Source organism: Podarcis melisellensis (assembly GCF_964234715.1).
Source record: "Podarcis melisellensis genome assembly, chromosome: 3".
NCBI lineage: Eukaryota > Metazoa > Chordata > Lepidosauria > Squamata > Lacertidae > Podarcis > Podarcis melisellensis.
The window spans coordinates 62085224-62093246 of NC_138530.1; the positions used below are offsets into that span (position 1 = coordinate 62085224).

An 8023-nucleotide genomic window follows, 5' to 3' on the forward strand; every position below is an offset into this window, starting at 1 on the left:
TACTGGTGATCACATCCGGCTGTTTGTTCCCCCCTGAAATATACTCCCCTAAGGGGCAAGCACAAAAGCCCCATGGTGGCTTTGTAGAAAATGTACGTAATTCTGTCTTTCATTCCTAATGACATTGCCACCATTAGATTCAACTAACTCTGCTGTAATTAAAGGGTTTATTTTGTTACTTCCAATAGCTCTCCCTAATTACATAGTGCTTGTAAAATACTGCTGTTTGGATGTTAGCATGCTTTTAAAAGATAAAGTAAAGTAGAGAGGAGGGTCCTCTCCAGTGGTTTGGTTTTTCTTTATACCATGTAATTCCTTTTTTCCAGTGTATTTCAATGAAACAGCATCTATATACGGCACGGAGCATTCACCTTGATTTTCTGGCAGGGTATTTATATGTCTTCCCGTTAATCATTTATTCATTCAACACTTTTCAATGCATTCAGAGCTGTGGATTTCTGGTGCTAGAGTGACAGAGTGCTTTAATCACTTTAATTGCGCAAACCTAAATTTCCCAGAGTTCCCTGGGAAGAGGGATTGGTTGTTAAACTACTCTGTGAATTGTAGCTCTCTGGGAGAAATAGGCGTGTCCTAACATCCTCAGCACCCATAACAAACTGCAGTTGCCAGGATTCTTTGAGCGAAGCCATGACTGTTTAATGTGGCATGATACCGCTATAAATGTATAGTGCAGATGCCAACTTATTGGGGTAGATCATGTGAAGTGTTTCATATCAGAAGCACATTTCTGGGCAGGGATATTTTACATGCACAGCTGCATAGATGTGATAAATGACGGCTTCCATGTGCAACTGCCACCATACGGAGCAAAATACCAGAAGATCCCACCTCTTGCCCCTGACATCCTTTGCCTTAATGTTAAATGATTCAATTATTTTCTTCAGTCCTAGGTTTTGTCTTGTCAGCCTGGCATTGCATCACATAATCTGAAAGAACAAACAGCGATCAAAACAGTTCCCCAAAAGCTTCAAGCCCACTGATATTTTTTCCTGTCTCCTGCTTTCTAGTGATCCTGCCATATGCTGAAGACTTGTATGCCAATTTGAACCAGATGCTAAAAAGAAACAGGCTTCTCTCCCTGTGATTTTCAGATTCAAACGTTCCCCAGCCAGTCTGGCATGACTCATTCGCACAGCAGAACCACCTTCCATGCTCTTCTGTTTATGAAAGCTGTTAACCACAGTGGGAAAGAGAGAAGGCATGAATATAATTAATGTCTTTGTATAATACCAAAATTTTAGGTTGCTCCTCTCTCTCTGCCCGCCCCCCACAGCAATAAACAGTTATGGTAGAGTAATAAGCAAGTGCTAGCCTGTGACACATACAAATCAGCCTACGCTACAACAGCTAACGACTCTTTGTTCTCTCTGATGTCATGAGCTTGGATTCCCAGCTCGGGATTTTCTGACTAAGCCATATAAATTCACAATGTGCTTCTCTGGATTTTCTCACAGTCGTGGGTAGATGGGTGACGCAACACATTTTTCATTCTGTAGCACATTAATGGGGTGCTGCCTAGCAGTGGTGCAAAAAACATTACCTCAAATGACCACCTATGCTCGATCGCACATACACAGGCGAATCGCCCTCCTCTCACAGTCTCTATATCGTCTTATCAAGTGCATTATTATTATTATTATTATTATTATTATTATTATTAAATTGTCTTTTAGTTCTGAACGTGAACTCTGTTTTATTTTAATTGCACTGTAGACCAAAATTGGCATCCATATATTAATGCATCAAAATGCTATTGGGGTGAGTAAGACACTTTCCTATGCACAACCCTATTTGGTTGTTATCAGTGAAAATTATCTCACCTTTCCTATCCATGAAAGCATCAGTAGAGCTTGCTTCCACAGAGAAGATGTGTGGATCTGTCACTCTTGCTCATGATTCAGTTTTTCTCATAGATTTTAAAATCTGCAACATTGTTCTAGGGATGGGGAGGGAAAATAACCCAAATCACTAGAATGAAATCTGTATTTGAAAATTAGCAGAGCATATGTTAAAAGCTGTAGAGTACACGATCACTGCTTTCTACAGCATATCTCTCAGATGTTCAGAGAGGCAGATAGCTTGAAGGAGAACATGTAGTTATCATTTCTGCCCTGACACAATGTAGTAGTGTGCCATTTGTCTTCTTCAAGTAACTGCGTCCAACAGGTAGAGAATGAGATGAGAGCAACTTAAGATCATGAGAAGAAGAAAAACCCTTGACTAAACCATTGCAATACTTAAATTATTCCCAGCAGAGTGCCAGAATTCTATTCAGCCATTTTGTTTGTCCCGAGTACTAGCTCAGATAACTTTTCTAAATGCTTTTTAGTGATGAGTGGGTGTTAATGATTGCTGTTAATGTAGCATAGAAAGTAGAAGGGGGCTGCTTTTAACTGGAATTTACATTTTAGTCAATGTAGTTTATTTGCAAGTGAATTTAAGGTGTGTGGTTTTTTTAAATCCAGTTTGATGTAACTTATAAAAATGGCCCTCAGTTACTTTGGCGGGTGTTGTCCACCCACAGATACTGAAGTGATCTTTTCATTTTGTGATACATAGATAAATCACAAATGTTCTGGTCTTAGACATGGTTTAACATGGACAACACTGGAACAGAAAACTAGTTATTTGAATTCATCCTAAGATGCATAGATGCCAGCTGCATATTTACCTTTGTAGCCATCCTCCGCTCAGTCTCTCTGTCCTGATCCTCTGTTCAGAATCACAGCATCCCAAGACGGCTTTTTTGTGATTTGCATTTGAGTGTAATGAGTAGTTTGCTCGCCCATCAGATACAGGAAAGTACAATTACAGCAGCACCACCATAAAATTCACATAAAATATGGGAAAACCCAATCTTCTCAGCTAACCAAAGCAACCCAATACAGTAGTACCTCAGGTTACGTACGCTCCAGGTTACATACGCTTCAGGTTACAGACTTCGCTAACCCATAAATAGTACCTCGGGTTAAGAACTTTGCTTCAGGATGAGAACAGAAATCGTGCTCCAGCGGCGTGGCAGCAGCAGGAGGCCCCATTAGCTAAAGTGGTGCTTGAGGTTAAGAACAGTTTCTGGTTAAGAACGGACCTCCGGAACGAATTAAGTACTTAACCCTGAGGTGCCACTGTACATTGCGCTGCCTGAGACGGCCCAACAAATGGCAGCAAGAAATTAAGATGCTTAATAATACCCAGGGCTGATGTAACTGACATCAAAATCAAAGAAGCATCTTGACCTCTACCTGGTAACAAACATACAATAATAAAAATAATCATTTAACCATTTGCTGCCCTTTCATCTCTCTCTCTCTCTCTCTCTCTCTCTCACACACACACACACACACAGAGAGAGAGAGAGAGCTGTGTGAGATGACAGCTTCACTGTCCTTAATTGTAGGATTGGCCCTGCATCTAATTATATACCTGATAATGGCCCACACTCCCTAATAATTATGAGGGGATTATAGGAAATGTGACCAATGTTACTCAAAGTATGGAATGCATTATTTTTTTTAACTCTGGATAAATCATATATCCTTTTATGCAGATATTCATACTTCAACAACAGGCATTCAATTATTTCTAAATAAATACATTTTTTTTGTTTCAGGTTCTCCAACTCCACAAGCACCCATTTTAAATTTGCACAAATCACACATGCAAATGATGAAAGAATGCCTTATTCCTCCCTCCTCTGGGAGGCGCCAACTCTATATAAGGAATGGGAGAAAAGCAGTCTCCGAATGACTTTCAGACCACCTTTGGTAACCACAAGAGGCAGTCAAGACTAGGGATCATCGTCCCCCTGCCTTGAGAAAATTTAGCATATATGCACATAACAAAACCATCCTTCACAAGAATTTTCCATAAGGCAGCAGGAACAATAGAAAATTAGTGACCTTGGGATGGCGCCAGGAAGCTGAACAGCTTGGCCATTGTGTGGAAACACAGCTGACTTTTGCACAGGAAACAATCATGGTTGATTAGATACTACAAACTCCTGCCTCTATTCCCCCCCCTTTGTCTATCACCCCAACCCCTTTCTATGAAAGTGAAAGCTTTCTAACTCTGAATTTCACCTATCCGTCTGTGACACAATTAGTTCTGTCAGATGTAACCTCATTCTATGAATGGAACTATCAAATGTTTCTCTTGATGATAAACCAGGTAGTTATCAATGCAATAAATCTCCCACCCTTTAGAGTAGGGTTCTATTTCAGTCCACCAGGCTCCCCATTGCAGAAGGTGAGCCCATAACATGTGGGGCACTACAGGAATAGGAGTAGTTTGGAAGGAAGCAGAGATAATAGGACTGAATTCAGAGCACTTTATTTTGTCTTTCATGTTTTATGCGATCTTTCAGATGATGTAAAAGCCACTGCTTGAAACCTAGTCGAAGTTGTTCCATTTGCAGCCTTGTTAACTTGGAAAATCTTGGGAGTTTGGCACTGTAATATCACTTAACGAAATATGTGGCATCCCAGCATATCGTTCTTTCCCACCATTTAAAATTTAGCATGGCATGGCCATAGAATTGATCAAAACACAGTTCCACAACACAGCAGGCAATGCAGTGTGAAATGAATGTTAGAAGCACTAGCATGATAACCAAGGAAAATAGTACAATAAATCCAACATCTGAATGCAGCCTTAGCTTGTCCTCATTCTCCTACCTGTGTGATGGGAATCATGGGTGAGGATAGAAGGAGACTAATGGAATAAGATCTATATGTGCTGTGATCAAACAAATCCAAAGTCTGGCTACAATGAGCCTTCTGTAATTATGTTTAGGAACTAAATAACATATGCAGCACACTACTATCACAAGAAAATCAATTCTTTACTTATGTTGTCAGGTCTCCAAAGAATGAAAAAAAAACTTTCATTATTAAAAACTGAAGGTAAGCCTTAGAGGAATGAAAAGTGCAGAAAATGAGAAAAAACCCTACCATAATTATAAAAGCTAACAAAAAACATTATTATCCAGAAAAGGAAATCAATCAAGTATAACGTACGGACGAAAATCCAACTCTTCATTTAAAGCACTGTGTATTTATTAGGCCTCTGCACCAGCCACAAGATTCAACTTGCATCTATAGTGATGAACCCTAGAGAAGAACCAACTGAATCTCTTTTGGACTGTTTTTGCCCATTAAATGTATTGGGCAAGGCAAATGGAAACCACCTGCATTAGCACACAGACTCCCTCCAAACACACAACCAGCTCTCCAGGCAGCCCTTCCCCTTTTATCCCTGAAGGAGAAGGACTGGTGCTTACCCTTGGATGTCCTTCCAGCAGATGGGCTGGAGTGGAATAGCAGTGGCTTCACCCAATGCCAAACATTCACTAACCAATAAAAGTTGTGGCCTAATTCGATCCAATAATCTCTATACTATGTTGTGCCTAGTTATTTACTCCAGAGAACGGGTTGGTCATGGGGCCTCGGCACGCAAGGAGATTGTAAAGTTTTAGGCAAATGCAAAATTTGGGAAATCTAAAAATGGCCAACATTTGCAGGCATATTAGCTCCTCTTGAGTGGATAATGATGAATGGGTAATCCAATGCATGTGAGAGCCAGTTATTTGTGACTCACTCCTACATAGATTACGAGTGCTGGAACATTTAATGCCATTTCAATGGAACTGCATCTCACGCACAGGACTGGGATTGCTGCTCTGGGAAAAGCAGTGTCTCCTCACACAGTTGGGGGCATATCTGAAGGGCACCCTATCCAGTTGGTGCCCTTACTGCCTTTTCTCTTCTTTCTTTGTTTTCCTGTTCACCTCACTGTCAAAATTTGGACTATAAACTCCTCGGAGCAGGGATGTTGTCTGTATGTGTGCACGCTTATTTGACTCTGCGAAGTGCTGTGCAATATGGTGTGATAAATCAGAATAAAACATAATAATAAATAAAAACCGGCCATAAAGAAGCCCATGGCCCATGCACATGCCAAGGTGCACGTCAATTTGACAGGTCCCACCGGGTGCTAATGAGATCCTGTCATGTGCGATGACAGTTTGACTTTAAGATCCCCACGCTTGATTGGCATCTGTGTGTGCGTGGGAGAGAACTGAATGCATAAAAGGTGGCAGCAGCTGCTGAGCCACGAGAACAAGGCCGTGGGTGAAAGGCTAACACTAGGATTCCTGAAATGGCAGCAGAACACGAAGCACAGGGCATTCCTGTCAAAACCAGCAGCCTTATTTATTTGTATTTCCTGTCACATTCATATCTCACCTTTCCTTGCTGCCCCCATTTTCTCCTTGTATCAACCATGCGAGGAAAGCTAGTCTGAGAGACTGTGACTAGCCCAAGGTCACTCAGCGAGTTTCATGGCTGAGGGGGAATATGAACCCAGATCTCCCAGGTCCTAGTAGACCCTGCTTCATCATAGAAACCTCTTAAGTTTACATAAAATATATACTGAGCTTATCATTAAAAATCAGAAGTTAAAAATAATTTGTCCTAATTTCACCCCATCCCACCAAATATAAATAAAGCCAGCAGTTAAAAAAATATACATTACAAAATAAAATTACATATTGAAATCCATGGCAACTTTACATATCTAGGTAGCTTTGCTGAAACAAACATGTCTTAGCAGGCATTGAAAACATTAAAGCACAGGCACCTGTGTTATGTTGGTGAGCATCTGTATCTATGCCTAGTAAGTAAGCCTGGTTACATAATACACCCCTCATCATGTGCAAAAGTGGCTTGGCTCTGACTGATAAGTATTCTTCCTTTCCCTTTCCAGTTTGTTTGTCATCATTGATGATGATAATGATCATATAATAAAAAATAAATATTATCCTTTTACCGTATAATTTCCTCACCCTTGCACCACAGAAACCTTTATTCCCTCCCACTCCCCCACCCCCGGACCTCTCTGTCTCTCGACCATCTTTATCCAGCAGGCCAAAAGTTGGTGGTGTTGGCATTGGTCCAACCAAAAGGCTGCAACATGTCTTGGGGGCAGGCTCTCAGTGCCACCTACAAGTGGCCCACTGCACACTGCTTGGGAATTAACACACATACCCCCACACAAAAAAAGCACACATAAAGCAACAATCCACTTTGAACTGAGAAAAACAACCATTTCCTTTTAAAATAAAATATAATAAAACGTCAGAACAATTTCACAGCTATGGCATATATTTCACACCACATTTCTTGGCCCTGCATTCATCCATCAGTGAGATGAATATATAATATTCTCTTAAATTTCCACTTATAACACAATGACTTAACCTTGATGTAGATTTGCTACAGATGCCTGACACATGTTTAGGATAAGGAGTGCAGCCTTTTGATCTTATAGTTCTGCACGCACTGCACACAATACCTTTCCTCATAGTGGAAGCCCCCCATAATTAAACAATATTTAATTCTGGGGTGATTCTGGGATGATCAGAGGTGGATTTATGTGCTTTTAAATGTTTATATTAAACTTCTGCAGAGTGAAGAGATAGTATATGTATATAAAGTATGTGTTTATATGCTTCCCCCTTTCTGAACTGTAAGAACTTCCAAGGATAGCATTACTGAGTTCAGTTTCCTTCGTATGAGGAAGCACCAGAGCTATACGATGTCTGCAATATTTATTTAAATTTACATATATAGAATCAGTCCACACTTCAGGGTCCCCATTGCCAATCAAAAGCATGTGTCATGCCCTGCCCCACTGTCTGAGAACCTACTTGTGTTTGCAGTCCTAGGCAGATGTCAAAAAACAGGACGTCCACTGAACTCATTATGAGCCACCACTAGGGTGCTGGAGACAGGGATCCTGCTGCAGAAATAGCAATGGATCTTTGACCTCACACAACCCCGAACCACTGCAACCCAGCTCAGCACATCTCTGTGGCAAAAATCCCCATCGCATAAATATGCATTTTCTTTTCTCTTCCTTTTTATAGTATCCCACTAGAATCAAAGTAGCCCGAGCAAATAAATGTGAGCTGAACTCTGAACCCTACATTCACACTTTAAAATAT

General features: G+C 40.7%; 1 long non-coding RNA gene across 1 annotated transcript; it reads left to right on the top strand.

Annotated features, from left to right (window-relative positions):
- The first annotated feature begins 325 nt into the window (after nt 1–325).
- LOC309366256 lies at nt 326–5379 on the top strand. The gene is made up of 3 exons (XR_014166618.1): nt 326–388; nt 1735–1779; nt 4878–5379. It is a non-coding gene; the product is annotated as an uncharacterized lncRNA (long non-coding RNA).
- Nucleotides 5380–8023: the final 2644 nt, after the last annotated feature.